This window comes from Oncorhynchus tshawytscha, linkage group LG27, assembly GCF_018296145.1.
Source record: "Oncorhynchus tshawytscha isolate Ot180627B linkage group LG27, Otsh_v2.0, whole genome shotgun sequence".
Classification (NCBI taxonomy): Eukaryota; Metazoa; Chordata; class Actinopteri; order Salmoniformes; family Salmonidae; genus Oncorhynchus; species Oncorhynchus tshawytscha.
In genome coordinates, this window is record NC_056455.1 from 13,450,678 (window position 1) to 13,466,041 (window position 15,364).

A 15,364-nucleotide genomic window follows, 5' to 3' on the forward strand; every position below is an offset into this window, starting at 1 on the left:
ATTGATAAAACGTATCGGTGCTCATCGGTGAGTTCAGGGAACTTGGGGAAAAAACGAGCTCCGACTGGGAAAATACATTTTGAATGGTCATCGAACTCGAAATTGTAAATCGGGAACTCCGGCCTCTTTCTAGAGCTACGACCTGAAGATCACTGACATCCTCATGATTCACCCTTGTTTTTTCAGAGTTCCCAGTTGTCTTGAAAGCACCATAAATCCAAAGAATGCCAGACTTTATGACAAAGTTTGATGACAAAATTTGCCAAGAAGGACCGCCACGCCACCTTTCTGTTCAAGTGAGCACAGCACAACAAGGTGAGTCCAAAGATGTCTTGTATGCTGCTGCATAAATTATGTAATATGCCAGGGAGATATGTATACTATAGCTAAGAAAGTAATACTAAGTGTATGTTGTGTAGTGATCTGTTAATAGCCCTAATCATTTGGTCTATTGTCCCCTCTTAATTTCACCTACTGTTCTGACTTGGTGGTGCACATGTAGCCTACAGTACAACCTGTTTTAGAGAAATGTAATCATCGAATATTGTAAGAGCTTTCGTTGTCTGCTTATATGCCCCCTTTATTTATCCTACTGTTCTGACTTGGTGTACAGGGAGAACACTGTAAGAACGGCCCATGTTCTGAATTCTCTCACTGTACATTTCAAAAGTGCTGAACAAATAGTTATATTGACTACGCCCGTCCTAGCTCGCTCATTAATGTCTTAATCGAAATTACTTATTGTCTCTTATCCGCTTGTCATCCCCTTATTCCATAGTTTGTACATCTCAGTTTCCAGTAGAAACCACATTTGTTTAAGCAAGTCAGCCATATAAGCTATGGTTTTTTTAAAGGCAGTAAATTAGGCTGAATGAACTGTTTCGCTGCCAGACAAGGCTCCGCTGATAGCCAGGTGTAGCGGTGGTAAGGTGTTGGGACCGCTGTTTGGAGAGCTTTATGGAGGCCCTAACAGTTTGTGGGCACTGTTTGTTACCATTATAGTGCAATTAAATGTATTGCTTTGTATTGTGTTATGCAGTGTAGTGGCTTTGTTGGCATGCCCCCCCCCCAAAAAAAAAAACAATTGTTTACCCCACCAAGATTTACATGCTCGATCACCACTGGTGCTATGTACTCACACTCCACATGTATGAACTGTGACACTTTCTTCCACTTCTTCTCAGACAAAGAAAAGAAGTCCAGTCCCATAAAAACAGGGAAATCCATGGGTTCTTCAGGAGAGCACTGAAGACTCTGAGACGCTGCTTCACCCATGGCTGTGTGGCCTACTTTTTTGTTTTACTTTTTATTTTTCATTTCCACTATTTATTTTTTACTATTTCATTATAAATTGCCCGAAGTGTTACCAAATTTCAATGAGGCTTTGATAGTGAAAATGTACCCAAGATTTAAGTCCAGCTCTTATCTGAAAGGTGGCTTTGAGTACTCAACACTCCCCATGATTGGCGGAGGTGGAGAAAAAGGGGCCGGAGGGCGGGCTGCCTTCGGAGAATTCATAGGCGTTTGATTAAACTCCCACTTCCTTCCATTCTGCTAGCAAACGTGCACTCTTTGGACAATTGAATAGATGACCTAGGTGGAATATTAAACTACCAATGGGACATTCAAAACTGCAATATCTTATGCTTCACGGAGTCGTGGCTGAACGACGACACTATCAACATACAGCTGGCTGGTTATACACTGCACCGGCAGGATAGAACAGCGGCGTCTGGAAAGACTTGGGGTGGCGGACTATGTATTTTTGTAAATAACAGCTGGTGCACGATATCTAAGGAAGTCTTGCATATTGCTCGCCTGAGGTACAGTATCTCATGATAAACTGTAGACCACACTACCTACCTAGAGAGTTATCAACTGTATTTTTCATAGCTGTTTACACACTACCACAGTCAGAGGCTGGCACTAAAACAGCATTGAATGAGCTGTATTCCGCAAACAAGAAAATGCTCACCCAGAGGCGCTCCTGGTAGCCGGGGACTTGCATGTTAAATGTGCAACCAGAGGGAAAAATCCTCTGAACCACCTTTACTCCAGACACAGAGACACATACAAAGCTCTTCCTCGCCCTCCATTTGGCAAATCTGACCATAATTCTATCCCCCTGATTCCTGCTTACAAGCAAAAATTAAAGCAGGAAGCACCAGTGACTAGATCAATAAAAAAGTAGTCAGATGAAGCAAATGCTAAGCTACAGGACTGTTTTGCAAGCAAAGACTGAAATCTGTTCTCTGTTTCCTCCAATGGCATTGAGGAGTACACCACATCAGTCATCGGCTTCATCAATAAGTGCATCGATGACGTCGTCCCCACAGTGACTGTATGTACATACCCCAACCAGAAGCCATGGATTACAGGAAACATTCGCAAGGAGCTAAAGGCTAGAACTGCCGCTTTCAAGGAGCGGGACACTAACCCGAAAGCTTATAAGAAATCCCGCTTTGCACTCCGGCGAACCATCAAACAGGCAAAGCATCAATACATTACTAAGATCAAATCGTACTACACCGGCTCTGACGCTCGTCGCATGTGGCAGGGCTTGCAAACCATTACAGACTACAAAGGAAAGCACAGCCGCGAGCTGCCCAGTGACACGAGCCTACCAGACGAGCTAAACTACTTCTATGCTCACTTCGAGGCAAATAACACTGAAATGTGCATGAGAGCACCAGCTGTTCTGGAAGACTGTGTGATCACGCTCTCTGCAGTCGATGTGAGTAAGACCTTTAAACAGGTCATCATTCACAAGTCCAAAGGGCCAGATGGATTACCAGGACATGCACTGCGAGCATGCACTGACCAACTGGCAACTGTCTTCACTGACATTTTCAACCTCTCCCTGTCTGAGTCTGTAATACCAAAATCTTTTAAGCAGACCACCAAAGTGCCTGTGCCCAGGAACACTAAGGTAACCTTCCTAAAACGACTACCGGCCCGCATCACTCACGTCTGTAGCCATGAAGTGCTTTGAAAGGCTGGTCATGGCTCACATCAACACCATTATCCCAGAAAGCCTAGACCCATTCCAATTTGTATACCACACCAACAGATCCACAGATGATGGAATATCTATTGCACTCCACACTGCCCTGTCCCACCTGGACAAAGGGAACACCTATGTGAGAATGCCCCCAGGTAGTAAGGCTAGGTAACAACACATCTGCCATGCTGATCCTCAACATAGGGGCCCCTCAGGGGTGTATGCTCAGTCCCCTTCTGTACTCCCTGTTCACTCAAGACTGCACGGCCAGGCACGACTCCAACAGCATCATTAAGTTTGCAGATGACATAACAGTGGTAGGCCTGATCAATGACAATGACAAGAAGCCTATAGGGAGGAAGTCAGAGACCTGGCCGTGTGGTGCCAGGACAAAAACCTCTCCCTTAACGTGATCAAGACAAAGGAGATGATTGTGGACTACAGGAAAAAGAGGACCGGGCACGCCCCCATTCTCATCTACGGGGCTGCAATGGAGCAGGTTAAAAACTTCAAGTTCCTTGGTGTCAATATCACCAACAAACTAACATGGTCCAAGCACAGTCGTGAAGAGGGCACGACAAAACCTATTCCCCCTCAGGAGACTGAAAATTTGGCATGGGTCCTCAGAGCCTCAAAAGGTTCTACAGCTGCACCAGAGAGCATCCTGACAGTTTGCATCACTGCCTGTCATGGCAACTGCTCGGACTCCAGAGGGTCGTGCAAACGGCCCAGTACATCACTGGGGCCAAGCTTCCTGCCATCCAGGATCTCTATACCGCTGCTACTCTCTGTTGTTATCCTCTTTGCATAGTCACTTTAATAACTCTACCTACATGTACATATTACCTCAACTAACCGGTGCCCCCGCACATTGACTCTGTACCGGTACCCCCCTGTATATAGTCTCGCTATTGTTATTTTACTGCTGCTCTTTAATTACTTGTTACTTTTATTTCTTATTCTTATCTGTATTTTTTTTAAACTGCATTGTTGGTTAGGTGCTCATAAGTAAGCATTTCACTCTAAGGTCTACTACACCTGTTGTATTCAGCGCATGTGACTGATACAATTTGATTTGATTTGATGATTGAGTGAACCACTTCATTCAGGCATATACAGCTTCTAAACCCCTACCATTAGGAAGATTGGTTGACACCTTTGACTCCTATGGTTAGGTGAGCTGTTAGTTCATGCCTTTCTCCCCATGCTTGTGGAATTTATTGATGCAAGCCCTTTTAAATTTCAACAACTTTTTTGACATTCCAATTTTTACGATAGGCAGGAAGATTTTTTTGACCTCTATTGGATATATGCATGGAGTCGTACCTTCCCATGCATGTATCCACTCAGAGATTTTATTTGAATGATTTGCCCTTTTAGTATTTCTGCAAATTATTATATTTTTCTGTAGATTTTTATGGATAGATTTGTTCTTTGAATAAATTGTTGCCTTCTAGAGTTTGTCTTTGAGTTATCATTTATGTTATATGGTAAGTTATGTTATATTTTATAGGTTAAGATTGAATGATATGAATATGTAAGAGATCATAGAATGAACAAGAAATTGTAGGATTATTGTAGGATTAATTGAAGGTTTATATGATAATTCAATGGCCAATATACACTGAGTGTACAAATCATTAGGTTCCGCTTCCTAATATTGAGTTGTATCCCCTTTTGCCCTCAGAACAGCCTCAATTTGTTGGAGGTTTGGACTCTACAAGAAGTCAAAAGCGTTCCACAGGGATGCTGGCCCACGTTGACTCCAATGCTTCCCACAGGTGTGTTAAATTGGCTGGATGTGCTTTGGGTGGTGGACCATTCTTGATACACACAGGAAACTGCTGGCACATGCTACCTTACCCCGTTCAAAGGCACTTAAATATTTTGTCTTGCCCATTCATCCTCTGAATGGCACACATACACAATCCATGTCTTAAACCTGTCTCCTCCCCTTCATCACTGATTTAAGTGGACTTAACAAGTGACATCAATAAGAGATCATAGCTTCCACCTGGATTCACCTGGTCAGTCTATGTCATGGAAAGAGCAGGTGTTCCTAATGTTTGTACACTCAGTTTAGTATGGCCACAACAATATTCCAACAATTCAAAGAGTGTATTGTGTGGAGTGATGCAAGAACAATATAAAGAGTATGAAATGCCATTCTTTAATGTCAACCCCAGTAACTTATGTGTACATGCTTATGTGTATGTTAGCTAATCTATAATAACCAACAATAGCCTCACAAACTGATCATGTCTCTGTTTTATTATTTATAGTGACATACCCAAAAGATCCATTAATACACTTGAATATTCATGTCAGTAAAAGTAATATATGCGTTCTCACACTTTGTTTTTCCTTTCCTGTCTCACAACCGGGGATGGGAGGATATGAGAGTAACGGAAGATGACATTTGAGTATGACTCGGTAACGGCATGACTCATTTATGACTCACCGCTCGTTGCTTTTTTTACAAATTTAGCAGTCCAGGGTCCATTCACAGTTTCACACACAGGAAATAAACCAAACCTCTCCTCATATCAGCTCCTCTGACAGCTCCTCTGACCCTGAGGCCAAAGGCAGGGCAGAGAGGGATGCAGCAAACCTGCACGCACACCCTGATTGACATCTGGACTAAAAAGGTCACTGAGGTTAGGAATGAGCCCTGCAAGCTCAATATATTGTGTGTGTATGTGTTAGAGAGCAAGAAAAATACATTGGTGGTTGATATACATTTTTGGTCAAGGCAAGAAGCCCTTCTCATTGGTGAAAATTGTGCCACGGTTATCAAAATTCACCTGTAATGTCTATGAATATGTTAATGAAAATACAAAGTCTGCAGCGAATGCTGCCTATGACTAAGCCTACTCTGCATTTGCGGATGACGTGACAGCTCTATCTGTTTCCAGTGCACGCCGACGCTAACCCGTGGCATAGCAAGTGCAGTATCACCATGGTAACAGGCTCTTCATCACTGTGAAGTGCTGGGGTAAGTGGTGACTGGCAAGAGCTTGGGGAGAGTGATCACCAGAGACAGTGTTGATAGGAACCACAGACAAGATATCATAAACATACCCAGTCAAGGGTTAAAGAGACTGCGAGTGGCAAAGCATAGAAATAGTTATAATCAATTCATAAAAGTTATTACAGAACCCCCTTTAGATTTCTAAATTGAAAAAATATTTCAATATAGAAGAGTTGATTTCCAAAATGCTATATTCACCAAATGTATTGAAAATGAAATAAGAAATATATCATTTTCATAAGTATTCACACCCCTGACTCAATACTTTGTAGAAGCACCTTTGGCGGCGATTACAGCTTTGAGTCATCCTGGGTGGGTCTGTATCAGCTTTGGGGGAAAACAATTTTCATTTCTACATACAGTACCAGTGAAAAGTTTGGACACACCTACTCATTCAAGGGTTTTTCTAATGATGGAGACCACGGTGCTCTTGAAAACTTTCAACACTCTAGAAATGGTTTCATATCGTTCCCCAGATATATGCCTCAATCACAATCTTATCTCGGAGATCTACTTACATTTACCTGGACTTCGTGGTAGTTTCTGCACTGACGTGTACTGTCAATTGTGGGACCTTATATAGACAGGTGTGTTTCTTTCTAAATCAATTTAATAGGCAACAGTTGGATTCCAATCAAGTTGAAGTGACGTCTCAAGGACGACCAAAGGAAATTGGATGCGCCTAAATTTGCTAAAATTTCTAAAAACATGTTTTCACTTGTCATTATGGGGTATTGTGTGTAGATGGGTAAGATTTTTTTTTATTTCATCAATTTTTAATTTAGGCTGTAGCACAGCAAAATGTGGAATAAGTCAAGGGGTATGAGTACTGTCTGAAGGCACTATATATGGTAAAAAAAAACTACTACAATTTAAAGGGGCAGTACACCAACATTTTAAATATACTTCATTTTATTGATAAAACAATCTTCATCCATTGATCCTGAGAGATAATGACCAAAAATATGGCTTAGTTTTCTTTATTTACTTACCCTGCAGCCAGCATTAGCATTGCAGCTTGTGAAAAGCATGCCCAAATCCTCAGTCACAGTCAAACCAAATGTTATGGCGAGGTATGTGTTATAGGAACACAAATACCATTAAAAGTTGCACATATAGAATATTAAAAGATATTGTAGGAATTCTGGTATTCATATTACATTAAATTTTTTGGAGAATACACACTAATACTGCACTGTGTACATTCAGAGTGTAGCTGTTTTCTGTTTTACAGTTCTACCAATTATTCATACCACTGACAGACTTATATGGTCTTTGTTGATGGCAACTAAGAATATATCTAAGGTCATTTTGATTTTGTACATAGTCATACCTAGTTATAACCAGTTGTAACCATAGGTGAGTGCATAGGGTGCTCTATCGCTGCAGGTGATCTGTCTATCAGGTCAAGATCACTCCAACAGGTCCCCCTACACCCTCTGAGGATATGTGAAACCTAATAGATATTATTATTATTTTTTAGATTTGCCAATACAGATTCAGAGCATATCTGCGTTCTGTAATGCAGTTCTATCAGGTGTTTTTAAAATTTTGTACACGGTCATATGATACGTGGTATAAAAAGTACCATCTTAGGCAAGTACATGGGGAGCTATATCTCTTCAAATGATCTGTCTAGCTGGTCAAAATCTCTGATACAGGTCCCCCTCCACAAGTATGATAACTTGTTATTATGTCTCCAGAGAAACCTAGATTTAAATAAATGTCCTATCTATCAAATCACTATAGGCGGAATTGGGTGTTTTTTGCTGGAGTCAAAATGAGCCCAAAGGACTTGAACTTTGTCAAATCCATATTCATACATAAACACTAAACAATTATTTAGATTGATTAAGAACAAGTCGATTGAGAAAGTCCTGAAAATGTGGAAGAATTTAATAAACCACATTTGGGCTATGATAAAAAATATGCCTCTGGGGTCAAAATGACCCCAGTCAGTAGTTTGAGGGTTAAGATGACCCCAGTCAGTAGTTTGAGGGTTAAGATGACCCCAGTCAGTAGTTTGAGGGTTAAGATGACCACAGTCAGTTGTTTGAGGGTTAAGATGACCACAGTCAGTAGTTTGAGGGTTAAGATGACCACAGTCAGTAGTTTGAGGGTTAAGATTACCCCAGTCAGTAGTTTGAGGGTTAAGATGACCACAGTCAGTAGTTTGAGGGTTAAGATGACCACAGTCAGTAGTTTGAGGGTTAAGATGACCACAGTCAGTAGTTTGAGGGTTAAGATGACCACAGTCAGTAGTTTGAGGGTTAAGATGACCCCAGTCAGTAGTTTGAGGGTTAAGATGACCACAGTCAGTAGTTTGAGGGTTAAGATGACCACAGTCAGTAGTTTGAGGGTTAAGATGACCCCAGTCAGTAGTTTGAGGGTTAAGATGACCACAGTCAGTAGTTTGAGGGTTAAGATGACCCCAGTCAGTAGTTTGAGGGTTAAGATGACCACAGTCAGTAGTTTGAGGGTTAAGATGACCCCAGTCAGTAGTTTGAGGGTTAAGATGACCCCAGTCAGTAGTTTGAGGGTTAAGATGACCACAGTCAGTAGTTTGAGGGTTAAGATGACCACAGTCAGTAGTTTGAGGGTGTGATGATGTGATGAATGATGACCCCAGTAACTGTAAGTCACTTTGGATAGCAACATCTGCTAAATGACTAAAATGTGAAATGTACATGTTTACATACAGATCTTATATTACCATATTGATTAATTTACGTATCATCGTAAAACGTATCATTTGTAAAGAAAGTTATTTTATGAAACATGTAGTTCTTTGTTACATTTGACTCTGTAAAACCTAGCAGTACTACTTATTTATTGGAGAGTGAGGAAGTTATATAGCGTTTTGCAAAAACGGTTATTTTTCTCCCTGAAATGAAATCATCAAGTGATACATTTCCAATAAATACGTGTCTGTCATTGAACAACCCCATGCCATGATTTAGATGGTGAAAAAACATAAAACGTTTTTTAAACAACAAAAGCTAATTTACCAACATTTCTGAAAATGGATATAGCATTTTGGAAATACATTTTTCATATCAAGAGTCACTTTACCCTAGTCATGAATGCCTGAATCTTGACTGAAGCTTGTACAAACAATCACAACATCCATCTAACCATTTCCTTGCAGATGTTGTACTTAGATATGCAAATGACATTGAGGCATATATTGCTATGCTTTAGCATTGTCTCATTCTCTTCATTCTTTAGGTGGTCATAGTACACACTGTGCATGACTCGTTCTGCATGACATGGAGTTTTGATTCCAGATTCCCTTTTCCTTTCTTCTGGTAAGGTCACCTGCTGTAGATTGGGACAGTAACTTGACTGTAGGGGATCTCTGTAGGTTCTATGCTTGTAATGTGGAATTGTAAGATAACTAAAGTTCCTGTTTAGATTTAATGATCAACATTTGTAGCATATTTATAACCCATTACATTTTCATTTATTATAATGTTGATATAATCTGTATATCATAATGAGTACAACCACTGTCATCCTATCCCTACCCCATTGTGCCCCCGAGTCCTACGGAATCGACACGCTGTAAGACAATGCATCTACCCATATCTCTCTCTCTGCGCAATCATAATGAGGTAATGATGAGTCATTGCTACGGTGTCTTCATATATCTCTCTCTTTCTCTCTCGGAGCACATGTCAATCTCATCCTTATTGTCCTTCATAGGTAGAATTAATTGGCTATTTACCACTGAAAATGCAGCCTCGAATCTCTCCAACTACTTTGTGTGACCTGACAAATCAAAAGCAGGCAAATACACCATAAAATCCAAGACACCTGTGGGTCAGGCCAACATGAGCAAAAATCCCTGTCAGAATATACCTATTTTCAACCTTCTTCTCTCCTCCACTCCCTTCGCTCTCTTTTGCTGTCAGACCAGTGGAACAAACAGGGTTGCTTTTGTTCGCTTTTAGCCTGTTTTGCAGCACTGCCTGTTATTTTTAGCTTCTATCTTGTCTTTCAACGTGAAACTATCGATCCCACCTCACCATGTTCACACAAATGGCATTTTCTGACGTAAGAGAGGCAGCCATTGCTGGCTCCCTGGGAGGCATGCCGTCCTTTCCCACCTCTGTAGGAGGGTTCACATTACTGACAATATTGGTTTGTGACAGACAGACTGACGAGACCCCTCTTATGGGCACACAGGAAACCAAACAGTAACAGTGAGAGTGTAGGGCAATCTCTCTCCTTGTGCAGTAAGACAGTGCACTATGTGGCCAGAATAGAGAGTTTGAGAACAAGAGTTTGCATGTATAAGGTGACAACACCGTGCAAATGCAAGGTCTACCACGCTTGGGCGAGTCAGATTAAGTGTGTGTGTGTGTGTGAGTGAGTGAGAGAGACACACACAGAGAGACAGGCAGACAGGCAGACAGACAGACAGACAGGCAGACAGACAGACAGGCAGAGAGAGAGAGAGAGCTGGTAGTCCACCAAACTACCAGGTGTGAAACAGGGAAGAGACTCATTTGGTATGGAGCAGACCTAACCCACTCCATTAAATTAATCAAAACATAATTTTACATCTGGTTAGCAATACTAATTAAGGAAATGATCTCTAAAGAGAAAAACATCCTCATGTGTGCTACCTACATTTCACAATAGAATCCACATACTATGTATTTTCCCTTTCTTACTTCAACTCTTTGCACATTGCTACAACACAATACATAGCCAGTAATATAAATTGAAATGGCTCTATTCTTTTAAAGCTTTTACTGTTAATTTCTGTTTATGATCTATTCCACATGCTTTGGCAATGTAAACATGTTTCCCATGCTCTAGTCTAGCATACTCTGTAACTTTCTGTTCTGATTTACTGTATATCTAATAGTGGCGCCCAAGATTCACATTGATAGCCTTCCCAAAATGATGCGCTGCACATTCTGCGCAACCAAGATTTTGGTAGGAAACTTGCAGTCCTTTCCTACTCACTCCGACCGTGGTAGTCTACCACTGCGACTGTGTTGGGTATCTGTCCTGCTGTACTGAGTTACTCATTGGGTGTATAATCTATTTTTAGCGCCAACAGATGGGGTCACGTGACATGGGACAAACGTCATTAATGTTGTTGGTGGAGGAGCTGAAAATATGGAGGAAAGAGTTGTAACAGGGAAAATTAGACATTTCATCCCCCCAAAATATTATTAAACCGATCAAGAAGTGTAACGGTCGAAGAGGCAATCTCCGAGCAGCGAAAAGGAGAACGACAATCAGGTACGTTATGTTTGCTGGGAGATAATGTATCTTTCGTCTACTGCTGGTAAGAAATGTTTTTATACAGCGATATTTTCATCTGATGCGTTTGGTTACTCCTGGCTAGCTAACAAGCTGAGCGAACGCTATGAAGTTTTGATAGCTAGGTAACGTTAGCCAGCAATGAAGTTGCTTTAGCTAATGTACATGTGCATGAATGGATTGTTCTAATTTGGAAAATGCCAAGTTAACAAACTGACACAGTATTGGCATCTGATTTAAAGCGTCAGTTAGCCAGGTTGTAATGTTCCCAGACGTCTAGTTAGCTTGCTAGCTAACGTTAGCTTATCAGCAGCCTACTTCCAGATAGCTAACGTTACTAGCTAACGCAGGCTAACTTCGCTATCACATTAGATTTTTTTTAGGGTGGGTGCTAAAAGCAGTACCGCAGCCGTCGGTGCCTTCCATGGCTATTTGTGTCCTCCATGTTTAGCAAATTTTGTTCGAGTTGAAATGACTAGTTTGCCACTTCTGCAATCTCCACTTCTTCTGGTAACCCCCATTGCAGTCGTCAGCAAGTTTGCTACGCCGCATTTTTTAAGGTGATGGTGCCACTTGAGTTGGGGTCCCACTCCCTGCTAGTTGTTTCTATTGGTGTATACAGTTAATATGCCTAACGTGTGTGTGAGAGAGCGAGGACCCCGCACAGTCGGAAGCCTGTTTTTGCATATTCAATATAATGCTAATTAAAATGATTAGCTGCAACAAACACTCAAACTGGACAGTTTTCTCAATCTCTTCATTCACTTCACTCAATTATTGACACTTACTGACAGTTGTGGCTGCTTTGCGTGATGTATTGTTCTCTCTACCTTCTTGCCCTTTTGTGCTGTTTGTCCCACGTTGTTGCTACCATGCTGTGTAGTCATGTTTCTGCCGTGCTATGTTGTCTTAGGTCTCTCTTTATGTCGTGATGTTTTTTTTGTCCTATATTTTATTTTTCATCCCAGTCCCCCCTGGAGGCCTTTTGGTAGGCTGTCATTGTAAATAAGAATTTGTTCTTAACTGTCTTGCCTAGTTAAATGACATTGATGCCACTAGTTTTACTGCTTAAAAGGAAAAATATAATGGCTTAGGCCAATTAATGCAATATCAGTGCCTTCCTTGCCCCCCAAAATACTAATTTGCATTACTGGAAGCACCTTTTTAGGCATAGATAGTGAAGTACAGACCAGTAGGTTTCCTCCTCATGTAGAGATGTCTGAATAGTTTCTCCATTTATGGTCAGTGTCGGTTATCACAATGGATTGTCTGCTAGCAATGTTGTGTTTTTACAGTTACTTTCATGATAGTCATAACGGTTATGAAAGGAACATGACATTTATCAAAGGTAGGCCTAGATACTTGGTGTACAAAACATTACAACACCTCCCTAATATTGTGTTGCACACCCCTTTTGCCCTCACTTTGTTGGGGCATGGCCTACAAGGTGTCAAGTGTTCCACAGGGATGCTGGCCCGTGTTGACTCCAATGTTTCCCACAGTTGTGTCAAGTTGGCTGCATGTCCCTTGGGTGGTGGACCATTCTCGATACACACAGGAAACCGTTGAGTGTGAAAAACACAGCAGCGTTGCAGTTGACACGCAAACCAGTCCGTCCGTCCCCCCACCCACCCGCACCTACTACCATACCCTGTTCAAAGGCACTTAAATATTTTATCTTGCCCATCCACCCTCTGAATGACACATGCACATTCCATGCCTCAAGGCTTAAAAATCCTTCTTGAACCTGCCCCCCTTTTCATCTACACTGATTTGAAGTGGATTTAACAGGTGACATTCATAATGGATCATAACTTTCACCTGGTCAGTTTGTCATGGAAAGTGCAGGTGTTCCTAATGTTTTTTTTTACACTCAGTGTATAGTCTACAGTGGATTCCAAAGTAAGATTTTGATTTGTAGCTTGTTCTGTGCATGTACACGCCAACATTTAACCTGCAGGCCACCCTAAACCCTATGAAAAGATGTGGCTTGTGGTTTTGGCTCGCAAGTCATTTGGCTGTCTTGCACAGCTCCATTGGGCAGAAGTTGGATGGAGCCAGAGGTAATGGAGAAGGATTTTCTCCTAAAATGAAATTGATGACAAATGCCTGTCTTTGATTAGGTGTCAAAGATTTGCTAGAGATCAGTTGATTGACAGAAATGCTGCTTCTCTCGTGTGTGTGTGTGTGTGTGTGTGCCTCTCACAGTCCTCGAGTGGCCTTGCCAAGTGTCCTTTTTCATTGAAAATGGTTAAGTCCTTGTGCATGGAGTTGTACGGGTTGTTTAACTTTAATCATTGGATTTTGTTTTGCATACATTTTAAAATGAAACATCTCAGCATCACTGTTGCTGTGGAATTGCCCTCCTTTTTAAGTCACTCCAAGTAAATGAAGAACCACTGGCTAAACCATCTCTAGCATCAGCTTTTTGCTCAAGGGTTGTCTTGTCACACACTCCTGATTTCTGCCCTCTTGGCTATCAGATAACCCTAACCTGATCTTGTCTGCAAACATCTGGATACTTTTTGGAACACATCTGCATGTGCCCAGTTGAATTACATTTAACCAAGAAGGCTAGTTGAGAACAAGTTCTCATTTACAACTGCGACCTGGCCAAGCTAAAGCACAGTAGTTCGACACATACAACAACACAGTTACACATGGTATAAACAAACATAATAGAGTAGAGAAATGAAGAGAAAAAAAACACACAAAAAAAAAATATATATATATACATACATACATACATAGTGAGTGCAAATGAGGTAAGGCTATAAATAGGCCATGGTGGCAAAGTAATTACAATAAAGCAATTAGACACTGGAATGGTAAATGTGCAGAAGATGAATGTGCAAGTAGATACTGGGGTGCGAAGGCGCTCAATAAATGCACTGTTGGGATGAGGTAGTTGGATGGGCTATGTACAGGTGCAGTGATCTGTCAGCTGCTCTGACAGCTGGCGTCCCACCTCGACAACAGCCAGTGAAATTACAGGGCACCAAATTGAAAACAACAGAAATTCCTCAAACATACAAGCATTATCCACCATTTTAAAGAAACTTATTTAAAATCCAACCACAGTGTCCAATTTCAAAAAGGCTTTACTGCGAAATCACACCATGCGATTGTTAGGTCAGCACCTAGCCACAGAAACCCATACAGCCATTTTCCAGCCAAGGAGAGTGTCGCAAAAGTCAGAAATAATATTAAAATTAATCACTTACCTTTGATCTTCATCTGGTGGCACTCCCAAGTCTCCATGTTAGACAATAAATGTTTGTTTTGTTTGATAATGTCCCTCTTTATGACCAAATATCTCCTTTTTTGTTTGCATTTTGTCCAGTAATCTGAATGCTTCACTTGAGTGTAGGGGGCAGGATTTTCGTTTTTGGCAAAAAAAACGTACTCATCTGAAACCGCCTATTTCTCAGGCCCAGAAACTTGAATATGCATATAATTGTCAGATTAGGATAGAAAACACAAGTTTCGAAAACTGTCGAAACATTGTCTGAGTATAACAGAACTGATATTGCAGGGGAAAACCTGAGGAAAATCAAACCAGGAAGTGGCTTCTATTTTGAAAGCTTCATGTTCCATAGCCTGCCTTCGCTCTATTTAAAGGGATATCAACCAGATTCCTTTTCCTATCGCTTCCTCATGGTGTCAAGTCTTTAGACATAGTTTCAGGCTTTTATTTTGAAAAATGAGTGAGAAAGATAACATCGTAAGTGGATAGCTGGGTGTTCGCATGAGTTTTGCTTGCACAACCGAGTGGGGCAGCCATTGTCTCTCCCTCTCCTATTGAAAAAGCGACAGTCCCGGTTGATATATTATCGATTTATATATTTTAAAAACAACCTAAGGATTGACTATTAAAAAAAAACGTTTGATTTGTTTCTGTGGACATTACGGATACTATTTGGAATTTTCGTCTGCGACGTCGTGACCGCTCGAGCCTGTGGATTTCTGAACATAACGCGCCAAACAAATGGAGGTATTTTAGATATAAAAATAATCCTTATGGAACAACAGGAACAATTATTGTGTAACTG

The 15,364-nt window shown here is 41.1% G+C and overlaps 1 protein-coding gene across 2 annotated transcripts in view; it reads left to right on the forward strand.

The window, feature by feature from the left end:
• The first annotated feature begins 11,120 nt into the window (after positions 1–11,120).
• LOC112226130 (histone deacetylase 5) overlaps positions 11,121–15,364 on the forward strand; it is an 84,772-nt gene continuing 80,528 nt past the window's right edge. For both annotated transcript variants that reach the window (XM_024390413.2, XM_024390414.2), the window contains exon 1: positions 11,121–11,291. The gene's annotated coding sequence lies outside the window, so the exon portion shown is untranslated. The remainder of the gene's footprint in view (positions 11,292–15,364) is intronic.